Source organism: Ptiloglossa arizonensis, chromosome 2 (genome assembly GCF_051014685.1).
Source record: "Ptiloglossa arizonensis isolate GNS036 chromosome 2, iyPtiAriz1_principal, whole genome shotgun sequence".
Lineage (NCBI taxonomy): Eukaryota > Metazoa > Arthropoda > Insecta > Hymenoptera > Colletidae > Ptiloglossa > Ptiloglossa arizonensis.
In genome coordinates this window covers 30,842,000-30,859,099 of record NC_135049.1, presented here as the reverse complement: position 1 = coordinate 30,859,099, position 17,100 = coordinate 30,842,000, and the positions used below count along the sequence as shown (strand labels likewise).

At 51.1% G+C, this 17,100-nt stretch overlaps 1 protein-coding gene across 1 annotated transcript in view; it reads left to right on the top strand.

Annotated features, from left to right (window-relative positions):
- The window catches only part of Mthl1 (adhesion G-protein coupled receptor methuselah-like 1), a 179,517-nt gene that overhangs the window by 94,829 nt on the left and 67,588 nt on the right, over positions 1-17,100 (top strand). The gene's annotated exons all lie outside the window — the stretch shown is intronic.

Here is a 17,100-nt window from a genome sequence, read left to right as displayed (position 1 = left end):
TTATTGCATTTCCAGCGGGTTTCGTCTCGTTTTCACGGTTTGTTTCGCCCTTCGTTTCCCTTCCCGCCCGAGCGTTCGGGTCCCTTCTGGCCGTGTGCTCGAACGAGCGACGAACGACGACGAACGACGACGAAGACGAAGACGACGACGACGTTTCTTCGGCGTCTGCACGCCTCGAAGACGAGAGAGCTTCTTGCGCAGCTTCTGACACTTTTCGTCGGGTCCCGTCACCCTTGTATCTTTCTTCGGCTTCCGTCCTCCTCTTTGTCGGTCTCCGACCCCACGGTTTCTTCCCCCCTCGCAGCCTCCCGTTTTCCTTCCAACCTTCCTTCCTTCCTTCCTTCCTTCCGGCGCGTCAACTTTGATACAAAGAGATTCGTCTCCTTTAACCCGTCAAACTCCCCCTTTTTCATATTCCGAGCCGGCCCGACAATCGGATCAATCCGCGCACCGAGAAAATTTATAATAAAACCGTGGCGCGCGAGGTGTATCGCGTTTCGTTGGAACGCGACGCTCGGGAATTCGATAAGAGAACACCGGAGGAATTCCGTGTTCACCGGCGATGGTGTTTAGTTATCGAAGCGGATTGCCGGATTCGATTGGACGTTTTCGTTACGGGAGAAGGCTCGTGCCGCGAGCCAACACTTTTATTTACCCAATTTTCAGCCGGTATTCGTCGCCGATGGAATCGGATAGCGTCGAGGAGACACCCGAGGGATCGAACCGGGTTAAAATTCAACGCGCGACGAGATCACCGAGAGTCGAGGAGACTCTCGAGCACGGAGAGACCATCGACGAACAGTCTCCCCTTTGCTTCGAATCGACCCAGCAAAGGTCACCTTTTTATCGTCGCGACGATAACGAGACGATGCTTCGTAAACGCGGCCTACTCCCGTGGACAAGTTTCTCGAGTTTAATGGTACAATTGCACCGCACGAAGTCTCGTTGCGATAACCGAGTTACGTATCGAGGTGAAATCAAAAATGTACGGTTCGAGTAAAGTTCAAGGTGAACTCGTAACGGTGGAAAACGGTCGTAGACGACGGAAATTAGCTCGTCGCGGGGGTGTGTCGAGCGTTCGGTAAAATTCTCGGAAGAGGGGTCTGTCTTTCCCTTTCCAGAGGTTCCAGAACGACCCTTCGTCGCAACGATAAACCAGGCGCCACGATGGTAGCGACTGGCGCGCACATGGTCTCTGCTCGGCCAGGAATCTCGAGTGTATTTTTTAAACAACGCTCGAAGAGGCCCTCGTCCGGGTTCTCGAGTTCCCAACGACGGTGCGTTATCGATCGTGATCGAGGACGATTGATTTTCGCTGGTGGTGTTTCTCACGGGGCCCCTTCTACCGAGTCCGAGCAGTGTATTTTCGTTTGGTCGTGTTTTCACTCGCGATCGTCGCGACCGCTTCTCGAGAAAATACGGTTTCTCTTTTCGTTACGGTAAGACTTGTACGTCGCCTCGTACGAAACGATACCCGTGCACGATCGCTCCGGGAAAGAGGCTGTCTCTTCTCTCGCGAATCGAATCAGACTCGCACGCGTGCACCGGGAGAATCCGCTTTTCAACCGCGATCGCGGAAACCTCCGGCGGTGGCGTCGCGGCGTCGAGACGCGGCTGGTGGATCCACGCGTCTACGTACGTACGCGCGTATGAAATTCTCGCTCGGTCGAGCTCAGACCGAAAGGAAGTCGACCGCCGATGGAACGCGACCTAGGAATGCACCTATTCGCGCGAGCTCCGTTTTATTTGCTTTAACGGTGCCGCGTTCCTCCTAATTGAATTTTCCTTTCGAGAAAAAAACCCTCTCTCGTTTGCCCCGTGGTGTTCACGAGCCGAGTGGAAACGTTTCCGAAACGGAGGAAAACCGCGCTGGGAAGTCTCCGGAGAATTCTATTTTCAAAAATTCGAACGGAGCTTCCGGGGAAAATTCGGTCGCGTTCCGCGAAACCGCGAGCGGGTACACTCGAGAGTGTTCTTTCCGTTGAATTTCGAGGCTCTCGGGAAAATTCTCGGAGATTTTTCACCGAGCTTCACCGTGACGCGTTTTAACCTCCTTCTTCCCGAGGCATCGATCAGAGGCTCGCGTTGAAAGTTCGAAAGTCCTTTAATAAATCTCGGCGACGACGCGAGTTTTCGACTCGAAAGACCCGCGAAGAAAGCAAGGACGAGGCTGGCAGACGGGTTCTCGTTTATTTCGAATTAGGGTCCGTGTCCCCGCGAGGTCCTTCCTCGGTTATGAATGGAGGCTCAAAGGCGTTGTTCGAGGACCTCGCGAGCCCAGAGAAGGGGGGCCGTGCCCTTTTGGGCTCGACGAGCAAACATGCGGGATTATTAAACCGTCTACGCGCCACGGAGACGTTTCATCTTTGATTGGCCCCGCCGTAATGGGAATACCCGGTCGATTCCAAGTTTACGAAGGGTGATACGCGCCACGACTTCCGAATGTACACATCGCTCTTTCCCTCGATGCTTTAATAATACCGCTGTGTTCGATACCGACGAGAGCTTTAATTATGCAATTCTCGACGCACCCGCGAACCCGACAGGACTCTCGACAGGGGGGACGAAACGATGCAAAGAATCCCGTAAAAAAGTCGTTCGATCGGTATTGTATCTTCTTTCTCTCTCTTACCATCGGCAGTGATCTCGACTCCGAGAAGAATCGAGTCACGAGTCGCGTGAAAGATCGAGGAAGCCTTCTCGAGTGCTCTTGATCGCGTTTTTGAACAATTTCTTCGTAGGTAGAGTGTGGAACGATCGAGATCGAAGAGGAGATCGAAGAGGAGATCGAAGACCGAGAATCACTCGGTGGATTTATTTTACAGTTATTACGGATACAAAGCTGTTTACTCTTGGAAAGATTACGATGAGAAGGAACGCTTCGAGCGAGCATTACGCGAGGGTACAAGTTACGAATTCGAATAATTCCTTTTGCATTTAAAAGTAGAAACTCGCGCGATTACAACGGTATGAGTTTCTTTCCCCTGGGTCATTATACTTATTCGGTTGGAATACGTAAAAAACGACTGTTGTAAAGTTCAGATTAGAATATATATTTTATTATAATATGCAGAGATCTCGCGTATCTAGTAATACAGTTTTTGTACATATAAGAAACAAGTATACAGTGATCTGTAAGTCTCCGTGACTCTCGACTTGGAACCGAACTAGAAAGAAAAAGCAAAAGGAAAACTGTCAAACCGTTGATCGCGTGGTGTCCTTAAAACTGACATCGACACTTAACACACTTAACATCATTGTTACATTCGTTCCAACAACGACAACAATCGTTCGTACAAGTACTGTCAAGTGACAACGACGCGATTACCACACTCTGAGAAATTTCTACCCCACGAATTCTCGTCTTGGCGAAACAGCTCCGTCCCGTCCGAGCGTCTCGCGAACCACGCAAAGCGACCTTCCACGAGCTTTCGCACCGGGCCGGAAAAAGTGTGTCCCACCGCGTGGCAATTAACTCGAGCGATGATTAAAGCGGGCGCAATTACGAGCGGCTCCGGATCCGAGCAACCGAGAGCCACGCCGAATTCGTTGGTGTTTGCATTCTACCCCGGCGCGTACCACCGCCCTTCGTCGACAAATTACCCACCCGGAATTCGTAATTGACCCACTGAACGAGCAATAATCGATAACGGTAAACAAGGCCGGCGCGCTTCGCCGATGGAATTCCGAGCGTCGCCCTCTCCCGCGAGAAGACGCTCTCGCGAGCTCGTCGTGACGCGAGAAACAACGACGATAAACGATTTTAAAGATCGACGTGGCTCGAGGAACGTTCCATGTTTGCAGCGTCGATTATGGAAAACTTGCAATCCAAGAACGACTTTGCTTCTCGCGAGCTTTTAAGACCGTGACGACGCACTGGAAAGACTAGACCAGACGGTATGGAATTTTACGCGAGACTGGCAAAATAATTTAGCGAGCGTTTAGTACTTTTATTTCGACGAAATAAAAAGCGAACGCTCGACTCACCTTTGCGAGAATTCGTACCCAAGAACGACGTTCGTCTTTTATTTCGACGAAATAAAAGGCGAACGCTCGATTCACCTTTGCGAGAATTCGTACCCAAGAACGACGTTCGTCCGTTTTCGTGGGATCTCGAGACGGTGACGATGCGCTCGAAGCACCGGAGCCAATGATACGTAATTTTAAAGATCGACGTGGCTCGAGGAACGTTCCATGTTTGCAGCGTCGAAACGCGTGGAAAACTTGCATCCAAGAACGACGTTGCTTCTCGCGAGCATTCGGGACCGTGACGACTGGAAAGACTAGACCAGACGGTGCGGAATTTCACACGAGACCGAGAAAATAATTTAGCGAGCGTTTAGTACTTTTATTTCGACGCGAGGAAATAAAAAACGAACGCTCGATCCACCGTCGAGCGAGTACCGAACCGAGTACGAGGGAAATTCGTAGCCAAGAACGACGTTCGTCCGTTTTCGCGAGCTCTCGAGACGGTGTAACGATGCGCTCGAAGCACCGGAGCCGATGATACGCGATTTTAAGTCGAGCGTGGAACGTTCGGTACTTTGGCCATCGAAAGGGTAAAAATAAACAGCGAGCGCCCCTATCCGAGGATGAGGTTTGCATTTTCACGGGTTTTCGAGGCGACGACGAGGCAACGAAAACACCAGAGACACGGAACGATACGTAATTTCGTAGCAGGCGCGCTTCGGGGAAGTTTCGTGGTTCCCGGCATCGGTGAGCTCGGAGTAAAAAGGCACGCGGTGACGTAGCGGGCTCGGGGACGTCTTTTTGTCGAACGGAGGAGGATGGCCGCCGAGAACCTCCGGGCGACTTTTTCCCGAGGAGCGAGCGCGTGTAGCTCGTATGCAAATTGCACGGCTTCCGTGTATCCCGCTCGTAACCCGATACTCGCGTTTCCATTGAGCTCGTCGCCGGTTTTGGAAGTCGTTCCCAGCACGACTCCGTCGCGGCGAGAGGGCCCCGCGACGTAACCCGCGACACGGCTAGGTAAGAAAGAAGGTACGACGAGCGAGAAGAGGAATGTCGAGCGCCGCGGGGGTCGAGCACGCCGGCGACCGTTTCGCCAGCCAGATTTATGTAGCAAATATTTGCAAGGCAAGCCGCCACCACCGCCGCCGCCGCCGCCGCCGCCGCCGTGCTCGTGTTGTCCCATTCCTAATGGATTGGACCGGCTCTCCTGCCTCGTCGGTGACTTCTCGTTTTTCGCGACACCGACCTACCTATCGGTAGGCGCTCGCAATTCCCTTGAAAGCTCCGTTGTTCTTTTCGGTGGCCCGCCTCCGTCGTTGCTCCTCCCTATCAATTATGACGTTACTGCCACGTGACGAGAACCGAGTTACCACCGATCGCGAATCGCATAGATGCTGCTCTCCCGATCGCGAAACTTGGATCCGGGCGTTGCGCGAGTCTCGGGGTGCGTCTTAGCGATTTCCGAGACTTATCGCCGATTAGGTGCCATTCTGCACGATCTTGGACAAGACGGGAGTGTACTATGGACTTTGGGGCGAAGGAATCGTTCGGTCGAGTCGAACATCGACCGTGATTTCTCAACGATCGAGTATCACTTTGAGTGTACGATCTTGGATGAAGCTATGGGTCTACTATAGATTTCTGAACGATAGAACTGTTGGACCGAGTCGGTCGACGTTCAAAATTTCGCAACGGTCGAAAACTTTGAGTTTACTATGGACTTTGGGACGAGGGAATCGTTCGACCGAATCGAACATCGACCATGATTTCTCAACGATCTACCATTTTCACTGTAAGATCTTGGATGAAACTAAGAGTCTACTATAGACTTTTGAACGATAGAACTATCATACCAAGTCGGTCGACGTTCAAAATTTCACAGCGGTCGAAAACTTTGAGTGTTCAATTTTGAATAAGATAGGAGTGTACTATGAAGTTTTGGACGAAAAAATCGTTCGACCGAATCGAACATCGACCGTGATTTCTCAGCGATCTACCACTTAGACTTCTACTATAGACTTTTGAGAAATAGAATCGTCGGATCGAATCGGCCGACGTTCAAAATTTCGCAGCGGTCGAAAACTTTGAGTGTACGATTTCGAATAAGATAGAAATATACTGTGGACTTTTTAACGAGAGAATCCTTCGATTCGAGATTCCTCGACAGAGCCCCCGGTCTCGGGTAGCTATCGTTCGAGCGCAGCAACGTAGATACGTATCCACGGTGTCGGTTACCTCCGCGGTAAACACGCACCGAGGGAAAAATATCGACAACTCGGGGCCGAAATTAGGTGTTTCTACCTTATACTTACCAAAACAGTGTCTCCCTTACCCCGTAATCCAACGCGTAACGACTGGTGCGCGTGTAGACGGCGTTCGTGGTCTAAGCTCGAAATTTACACGGTAAATAACTCGATCGCGTGTGCGCACACAGTCGTAAGAAAAGAAGCTCGGCGAAGTAAAAGAAAATCGTTCGACCGTCCCTGTGAGTTCTATCCGCCGTTTTGCTCCGTCCTCCGTTCCCTTCTTCTGCCCCCAAACCACTCCGTCTGCCCCCACGAGGACGGGCCGACCTTCAATTTCCGGGGAACGAAGAACGTTGCGCACGATACACGCCGGGAAGGCACCGGTAGTTGCTTCCGAGCGATGCCTCGGTTGCTAACAGCTATAAAACGCGGGCTAATTGCGCGAATCAGGGACGCGAGGCGGCGATGTTCGACCGGGGTTAAATTAATTTCGAACTTAATTGCGCCCGTCCGATTCTATGCCCGTCGGTTGGATACCTGACGGGCTGCTAATTGATTCCGCGAGGATTCGTTGGTTCTTCCAGTCGGCAGGGACTGAAAACCTACCGGGCAAAACCGACCGCGTCGACGATCGTGTACCAATGGAAAAATTAATTACCGATCGATTCGAACGTTATTAACCGACATCGAGAACGGATTTATCTCTTAGCCCGCGTAAATGAAAATATCGAGCTTCTCTCGTTCGATTAACCGTTGCTCGTTTTATCGCTACGAACGATACTTCGATCTTGGTGGATCCTTTGGGTCTTTTGCAACCGGTCTGAATTTTTGCGAACCAAGGTAACTGTGTACATTCGGGCAGTTTTTCAGCGGTAACTTTGGAAACGATCCGAGAGGAATTTCTACTAGGAAGAGAAAGGAGACCCAGCGAGCGTTTCAAAGCTCTTCTCGAATCTCCCTGCTGACGCGAGGTCATCCTCCGTCGAAGAAAAACCTCGAAACGTCGCGTAACCGAGGATTCTCGTAACCTCTGGCAATAAATCGCGTAAATTATCCGATTGAATTTCAAACGGACGATCCTACGAGCGGACGATCGTCTCGATCGAGTGAATCGTCGCGCGTCGTCTTCCCTCCCGAATCCGGACTCGAAATCCATTTAAAATATTGGGAAAACGCTCGTATCGCGCGATCGTAAATAAATAAAATTGTCCGGGGGTCGATGGGCGAGGTGCCGCGGCGCACGATCGATAATGGTAATTAATTAAAAAACATGCATCGTCGCGCGACGATTGGAAACTGGCAATTAGCGATATTGGGAACTAACGACGAGTACGAAGCGGACCGGTATCGGTGGACTGTTGCTCGATTGGCGGGAACGATGATACTGGAAAACAATAACCCTCGTCCCGTCCGCGTTTCCGTACACCGGGTACACACGGAAACAACGTGGAAACGATTCGACGGGAAGCTTTCGCGGTTAACGACCGACATCGTCGCGAACCGCATAATTACGGACAACGAGCGTACTTTTTCCGACCGAATTCACCTTCCCCCGTTCCTCGACATTGGGAAAACAACATTCGGCGTCGTACATCGCGGCACGGAAACACAATTAACCGATGATGAGCGGAATCACCGTCGCGGATTCGACGTTGTTTCGCGTGCCGAGTTAATCGCACAAGGAAGAAACCGGAGAGACGCGTTAAACGGGAGAAAAGATAAAGTGGATAAAGGTCTCTCTCGAAGGAAAAAGAAACGCGATGAACTCGACTACTCGCCGATACGTTTATTAATCGATCGAGAAGACCGAGACGCACTCGATCTTCCCCGATTCGAGAGGTACAAAAATTAACGGACGCAACCGTGGACGCTGGAAATGGAGGAAGATGCACCGCGAGAAAAAGAATCGTCGATAAGATGTCGTTTCGTGAGTTGACTCCAGGAGGAGAAACGGCTCGAGAACGGAGCCATTCGACGTAAAGAAAAAAAAGGTAAACGACGATGCGATAAACTCGACGTTGCTAATTGATCAAAGACCGGTGATCCGTTCGCGATCTCTCGATCTTCCTCGACCCGGCAGAGATATAAAAATGAAAAGTCGTCGAAGACCGAGTCCGGGGGATAAAGAGGAAGAACGTATCGAATCGAGGCGCTAGGACGAGAAAAAGAAGACGTCGATAAGGGCGCCGAGCGAAGGATAGAGGGGAGGGGGAAGCTTGTGCCTGGCAGTACGTCAAAAAAGAGGGTCGGGATAAACGAGTTAAGTCGGAGGGACGGAAAGGGGCCAACCTCTACCAGGCGCCGTGTCCGTCCAGATTGCAGCTCGCGGACGGAAGCGGAAAAGAGACCGAAACGAATCACGGAACAATAATGCTTAGAGCACCGGCTACGATTAAAGTATTTCCTTTTTACGCCGGGATAAGTAAGACGCGACTCTTTTCCACCTCGGCATGGCCGGGTAATTCGATTTCGAAAATGAAAAAGGCTCGAAGCTCGCCGCTCGAACCTCGACCGCGCCGAGCGATATTTCATCGGGACCTCTCCGACGATATCTTAAGGATAAATCTTGTTTGCGAATTGTATCCTACTCGTACTCCGTGCCTCTCGCTCCTCCGACTCTTATTTCTCTACTTTCGGGCACGGGCGAGGAAATGAAATGATTCCCACTCGGATCAAAGAACGTTTCAGGAACTTTGAACGGGTACTCGATCTCGAACGCGAGACTCCTCACGGAGGATAATTTTGCGCGATAGTTGCTTCGTCCATGGCGGGAAAAGGTAGAATTTCGAACACGATTCTACGTGAACGTGGAACACAGCGTCCGAGAAGAATATTCGTGCGGGACGATCCCTGTTGATTTTAAAACGATCGAGTTTTCTTTTTAGAACCTTTCTTCGGGAAAATTGGAGAGTGGAAGAAACAAAGATCTTAGAACGTATCTTGACGATACTCAGTGTACCATTTGTGATCCCTTAACGCAAACTCTAACGCAAATCACGGGAACATGAGACACAGTGTCCAAGAAGAATACTCGTGCGGGACGATCTCTGTTGATATTAAAACGATCTAGATTTCTTTGTACAACCCCCTAGGAACCTTTCTTTCGGGAAAATCGGAGAGTGAAAGAAACAAAGTTCCTAGAATATATCCCGACGATACTCCGTGTACCATTTTTGACCCCAGCTTAACGCAAACTACGCGACTCCGTTCATTGTAACGATCATTGTCGCGAGTTAGTCGCGTTAGCACGTAATGCTACACGAAGAACGAGAATGTCTTTTTTTTTCTTTCTTAAGAGATTCCGTCTCCATTTATTTTCTAAAAGCGCGCCTCGCTTACAAGACAAAAGCTTGCTCCGCGACAAATGACAGCCGGTTGGTTTTCGGGTCGGCGGAAATCTGACTTTAAAATGAAGACGTTTCCAGCGAGGCGCGGCGTATACTTTCCTCGACGTCTCGTAGACTTTTCGGCCCCCCTTAACCTCCCCCCGGACGATATAATCCAGGAAGCCGCGCAGACACTTCCCGACGCGCGCGTATTGTCTCACCGCGTCGACGCGAAGAAAACCTCGGCTTCGTTCACCCCTTAACCCCCTACCCATCCCGCGCCATCTTAAAGTTTATTCTCTCCCTTTTATAATCCGATTCGGCGGGAACTTTTTTCCACCGCGGCGCGACGACACGCGCGGCATTTCCCTCGGCTTTTCTACGCCGTTGAATTCCTCGCGTGCCTTCGAATTCGCATTCTTCATCGCCGTCTCGGCTGCCACGCATTCCGCTTAGCCGACCAATTAATTACGCTTACTCCCCCCTCGCGCGATTCGCGCGCTTACGCGAAAAAATTCAGGTCGCCCTCGCCAACCTCCCATACTCCCCCCTCTCTTCTCGTGGCGTCTCGACGACTCGGACTTTGCGCACTTTGGGGCGCGTTTTAATGGATCGTGCCACGCGTCCAGTTTATTTTCGTTGGGTTAATGGCGCGATGCCCTGAATCGCGACCGTGGCGGTGCGTAATTATTTTTCTTCGGGAACCGGCTCCTCCGACGGGCCCCTTGCAACGAAACATCGACCGAGCAACCACCTTCTCGAGAGCAAGAAAGAGAGAGAGCGAGCGAGCGAGTGCCAGGAACCGAGCCAAGCGTGTTCGAGATTTTAGGATCCACCTAAGTTTAGTACTCGGGGACTAACCTTTGTCCAGCGTCGGCTACTAGATTAAACATAGATTCGGCATTAGCTAAGTTTAGTGTTATTTAGTCTAGCGACCGTTTCAAGTTCAGCGCCGGTATCTACGAGTTCGATACAACTTTCGGGATCTGGTGGTATTTATATTCGACGACGCGTGGATCGGCCGAGCATGGCTCGTAGACGAGGTTTAAGTTCGAAGCGATGATGGGTACTTCGGGAGGTGAAGAATCTGAGCGAATAATTTGCATTGTAGTAATTTGCAACTGGACGAGAATTGACTTGACTCGTACTAGCAAGTATTTATTGTACGCTGGACTTAGGGACCTTCTACAGGAAGTTGTTAGAAAGAAAGCTCTCGATCAAACTTTTACTTTCTTTTATCGATGTAACTGTCGAAACAAAATCAACGCTTGCGTATACTATTTGGTCGTTCGGAAAGTGATTTCGTTTTCCAAAATGCAGAATGTATAATTTGATAAAACGTTTACACGCTCTAAAAAAATCGTGTTTCATTTTCACCGAAAGAAACGAAATGACTTTCCGAACCCGATATAAACGACATTTATTTTTACTACGATTCGCGCGCATTTCGTGTATACCGTGTTAGAAACCTCTATCGAACGTTTGTTGCTTCTTTCTCGTTGTTTGTTGTCCTCCGAGCGAGTCAGCAGGGTTCTCACCGAGGGTCGGTGATCTTCTTGCCCCGTGGAAACTACCGCGTAAGTAGAAGGGAAGATGAAAACTTTGATACCATAATGGCGGCCACGTATGTACAAGGAGCAGCTTCTTCTGACCCGAGAGCTTCGTAGTTTTCGAGTTCGCGACAAAACAGAGATCCGGTGCTTTCCGTACATGACTGCCTTCGAAGGTTCGAACTCACCCTTATCCACATACAAGACACCCCGTGTTCGACACAGTTTATCCTACACGCAACGGAGGTTTAACCCCCGGCGGCGTTGGAAGGGGTAGACTCGCTCGTAGCGCGATTAAAGTTGTTTCACTGTAATCAAATCGATGATTAATATACAGGGTGCTCCGGTGGCTTTGAGGGAGCACCCTCTGTTGTAACTCTCGAAAAGTAACCGGTAGCGTACGGGTTCACCCCTCGTACTTCCGGTGCTTGGATACACCTAGCCGACCGTGACTCATCGAAACGGGACTCGTTCGCACGTGCGCGCGCACATTTTAATTTTCGAGCCCGGCCCCGTTAACCGGCACCGAGGGGACAAGAAGGTGAATCCATCCGCGGCGGCTCGATTATGCGCGCGAGTCGTCACCTACGCGGCTAACTACGGAAAAGTGGCAGCGAGATCGGAGTCCAGGAAACGAGAACGTGCCGATGGCTCGGTCTCGCGCAATGCGGGAACAAGCGGTGGCGAAACTTGGGAAATCTTCGCTAACGAACTCATCCCGCGTGTAATTGCGTAGCCGGTGTTACCACCTAGACCTAACCGCCGACTGGCTGCGATAACGGGTGATCCGAACTCACGCGATCGGACAATTTTCCCCTTACGCGAACCGTGTGAATTTTCTTTCCTCTCGAAAACATTCCGAATTCGTATCCTTCTACTCGAAACTGCTCCGAATTCGTATCCTTCTACTCGAAATTGCTCCGAATTCGTATCCTTCTACTCGAAACTGCTCCGAATTCGTATGCTTGTACTCGAAACTGCTCCGAATTCGTATCCTTCTACTGGAAACTGCTCCGAATTCGTATCCTTCTATTCGAAACGGTAACCGTACCGATCTACCAATCTTTCGAACGTTTTCGAAACGCCAGTTCGGCGACTCTTGCCAAAACATCGCTAAACACTGATCGAGGAACGGTTGCAGGAGAAAATATTTGTTTAATTCGAAGCGTCGCGGGAAATTCAACCTGTTCGATCGCACCGCGTACAACACGCTCCGGGGCCAAGAGTCCGGTAGATGGATTCGTGGGGAGCGTAGGTGGCTCGCAACGGTGTCGTAAAGCGTAGAATTCCCTTCGGATTATTTACACGCGACGACCGTATAGATTGGCACCGTAACTGCAGTCGGGGCAAACTCGATCGACCGTTGAAACCCATTTCCCCTGCTGCGAGCGACGTCGGTCACGGCATCTATTTTTGAAAGACCGAATTTGCGAGCATCCGCGGACCAGCGTGTTTTCTCTGGTTAACCGTAAAACGGTTCCCGTTCCACCTGGACCGGCCCCGATTTTATACGCGGTTCTTAACCGCGCGAAAGAATTTATTTCTCTTCGCGCCCGAGCGGTGCTTGTTATCGCGCAAGACGTACGCGCGTCGTTTGAGTACGGAGGGTGGTTGGAAACTATGGAAGAGCGTTGTTATTTCCTCGAGAGTTCAATTCTCCGCTTAGCTGGTCCCAAGACTTCGTAAACGGTGCGTAACGATCATCGAAGCGAGTCAACGTATCGTATTCTTCTACTACGAACGGTAACCTTAGGACACCGATCTTCCGATCTTTGAAACATTTTTGAAACCCGAGTTCGGTGACTTTTATCTGTTGGAATACAACGACATTGAACCATGCAGTACTCGAGAAGTCAAGGAACGGTGGATGAGCTCGCTACCGGCTTTCCTATTTTTTCCGTTGGTGTGTCGACGCGATCGTTACGATCTATTCGGTTGTTCGTAACCGTACTCCGCTGCACGATTGTAATACATTTATCTAAACATAAACGTCCTATTTACATTTTTCTCTCGTGCCAAACAATTCCATAATCCCATATTATCGCTAAACACGGTATATTGTTTCGCGACCCATTTCACGGGTCAAGACGAACCCATCGATGATCGCGCCTCGACAAGGAAGGTTCGATAGGGTAACGAGTGTTTCCGTCCCTAATTTCGCGATCGTATCTTCAACGATCGATCCACCGGGTACCCTCTAATCTCGAATATTGCGTTCGAGGATCCAGCGTCGTGTGGTAATCGGTTTCAGGAGAAGGACTATTCGAGAAGAGAGTTGGCCCGGTTCGGAATCCCGTGAAATCTCGCGTCTCGCGTAAATATTGATGTAAAGCTGTAACACCGCGCCGTCTCAATATTGGCGTCGATCGATCGCACAACGGGGTGCAAACATCGTTCCGTAAACACAGACTTTCGGTTTGTGTACGCGCGCTCGTATTAATCCCATAATGGAAAGACGCGTAATTAATCCGGTGACTGCGGTCACACTCGTGCACCGACCGGAACAACTCGCGACCGAAATCGTCCGGTTCCAGACGTCGTTGAATCGAAGCGAGCGAACTGCACTCGCGCGACCACTACGATACTTTCGAGCGGAGATCGCGACCATTACGATACTTTCGAGCGGAGATCGCGCGATCATTACGATACTTTCGAGCGGAGATCGCGCGACCGCTACGATACTTTTGAGCGGAAATCGCGCGACCACTACGATACTTCCGATGGAATTTGGCGCGACCACTACGATACTTTCGATGGAATTTGACGCGACCACTACGATACTTTCGAGCGGAGATCGCGCGACTACTACGATACTTTCGAGCAGAAATCGCGCAACCACTACGATACTTTCGAGCGGAAGTCGCGCGACCACTAGAATACTTTCGAGCGGAAATGGCGCGACCACTACGATACTTTCGAGCGGAAATCGCGCGACCATTACTATACTTTCGAGCGGACATCGCGGGACCATTACGATACTTTCGAGCGAAAATCGCGCGCCCATTACGATACTTTCATGCGGAAGTCACGCGACCGCTATTATACTTTCGAGCGGAGATTACACGACCACTACGATACTTTCGAGCGGAAATTGCGCGACGTTCGGCGCCGATCGTGATAAATAAAATTTCAATCCCTTTCGTATTCCACGATGAACGATCCACCGGTGGCTCTACCGATGTACGCGTACCTACGTGTATCGCGCGAGTCTTTTTATAGCGCTGGGCGCATGCCTCCGCGCGTACGAGAAACTCTCGTACGGTTGTATCGATAGGCATCTCGTTCGGATGAGAATCACGGAACGTTCGTGTTCGCGCGATGGACATCGATGAACGAGTAGCTGTCAGAACCGCGCGAGGGAAAAGGTGTTGCGCGTCAGAGTTCCCGTGATCGATCGCCGTCTAATCTATTTCCGGTATAAACGCGTCTCCTTCGCCGATAACGACAATACTTCCACGGAGTGTTTTACGGTGTCCCGTGACGTTCTTTTAATTGCCCCGTTGATGCCCCGACGAGAAATTATTCGTTTTCTCGGAGACGGTGAAGAAGGCGGGGAAGGGGAGTGCGCGAGGAGGAATACGATCGTTGAACGTCCACGATGGTTCCAGACGCGTCCCTACCGCGACGTTTCGCCCGCGTCTCGGTGCCCCGCGTCGCGCCGGTTAATATATCTTCGGAGTGTACGTTCGCGACAGCTCGCCGCCAATATTAAATATTAGTTCTGCAATTCTAAACCCGGAAATTCGAAGTACGTTTCCCGATCGGTGGAAGGGAGGGAGGGTAGGCCGAGTAAACGCGCGAGAATCGTCGAAACGGGAGACGCGGAGGAGGAGGAGGAGGAGTAGGAGGGTAGAGGGGCAGAATGCGATTTCAATCTCGATTCTTCCGAGCTCGCGCTCGGCTTTGCCCGTTGGAAATTTCCGTTCGAGATTAAAATTATATTTACACGGCGCCGCGAGAACGTGCGATGGATCGGGAGCGCGCAGGAGCGGAGCGGAGCGGAGACGAGAGGGCAGGAGAGGGGACGAGAGTCGCGCGCGACTTTTTCCGTCCTGTGTACACACACGATTTCCCTCCCTAGCGACGAATCGTCGACGTTATCTCGTCGAGAGATCGGCCTCTACCCGAGACCGTTCAAGATCGAATCACCGCGTCGAGAGCGAGCTCAAAAGACCGACCTGTCCTCGCTTAAGAACCGCTTAAAATCCTAGTGGATCTCGAAGGGTCCATAAATCATGCGTCTCCGGGTTCGGAGGGTCGGTCAATTAGGGCCCGGGTTATCCGTCCGTCCCATCGCTTTTGTCCTTTCGCTTTAATCCTCCTGGAAGTTTTACGTTTCGCGGGCTTTACGCTCGGGGAACCATGGAGAAGGACTACGTACCGCGATCTTTAACTCCGAGAATGGAAAATTTCTTCTCGATGGGTACTCCGAAACTTCTTTCACGGTAGAGAAAAAGCGTTCTCGTGGTCGAGAGGAGCTACAAAAGCAAAAGAATTCATGCGAATCGTTCGGACGTTCTCTCTTGACAACTTTTCTCGCGGTTCTTTTCTCGATATTCTCTCGAGAAAAACTCCAAACTGATCCTCGACCTCTCGCTCGTTCCGCTTCCGATCGCACCCGTACGATTTCTCAACGGAGGACATCTCCGAAGGCTCGCGTACGAGAAATCGCACGGTCGAGCCGGGCCCGTGATTTCCAGCGATCCGTGGTACCTCGAGACGGGTCTGGATTCGCCGGAGGCGTCTTGAAAGAAGCGCAGTCGGTAGCGGTGGATCGGCTCGACTCCCCGCGCGTTTGCACGGCAGAAAGCGGTGATTAACCGCCGGTCCTTTTGATGTGGGATAAACAAACACAGGCAGCGGCTCGATCGCCGCAACATATTGGCCCCGACGCGGTGGCGGCGGCGGCGGCGGCGGCGGTGGCGGCAGCAGCAGCCGCTAATAAACAGCGACGTTGGCTGCTTCCTTCCTTTTAAGCTCGGGACGATGTGCCTGCGCCGCGGATTAATTAAACGTTACGCGAGTCGGGTCGCGCGCTCCGATCGTCCTCGTCCGGCACCGTGTACCCCGATCGATGCTCGCGCTGAGCATTAATCGAATTCCATCGGTCTGCCGCGACGCCGACTACTCTTGGCCCTCTCCATTCCGCGGGGGAGGGGATCGAGGATGCAACGTTAACCCGCGCGGGCAATTCACCGGTTGGGAGGGGTCCGTGTGCACGTGTCGTTAACCCTTAACCGGTACGTTGCCTAGCCACGAACCTGCCTACCGGGGCAAATAAGACTCCTCGGTGTTAATAAACCCGAGAGCCTCGCTGGAATGCAGCGGATACGAGTATTGTGAGAAGAGCCTGGAACGAGAAAGGTCGCGGGTGAACGCATTCGCTCGTCGCCTCGGTCACCGGTGACGCATACTGAAAACTTACCTGCTAAACGATCGTTCGGTTCGAACATCATTGGGAACCTTTCGCGGTAATTGGCACGCGTAATGTGAGAAAATCGATAGTGGATTGCGTTGGTAGCGGCAGTGGACAATTTTATTTTGGGGGATATTCTCGTCGAGTAGCGTTTTTTTGTTAATATTCTCCCTCGGTGGACGACAAAGTTGCGTTGCTTCGGTGTCGAGAGAACTTACTTGCAAAACGCAAGTTGGAACATCAGCGGGAACCTTTCGCGGTAATTGGCACGCGTAATGTGAGAAAATCGATAGTGGATTGCTTTGGTAGCGGAAGTGGACAATTTTATTTTGGGGGATATTCTCGTCGAGATAGTATTTTTGTTTGTTAATATTGTCCCTTAGTGGACGATAAAGTTGCGTTTCTAAACGATCGCCGCGTTGGAACATCATTGGGAACCTTTCGCGGTAATTGGCACGCGTTATGTGAGAAAATCGATAGTGGATTACGTTGATAGCGGAAGTGGACAATTTTATTTTGGGGGATATTCTCGTCGAGATAGTATTTTTGTTTGTTAATATTGTCCCTTAGTGGACGATAAAGTTGCGTTT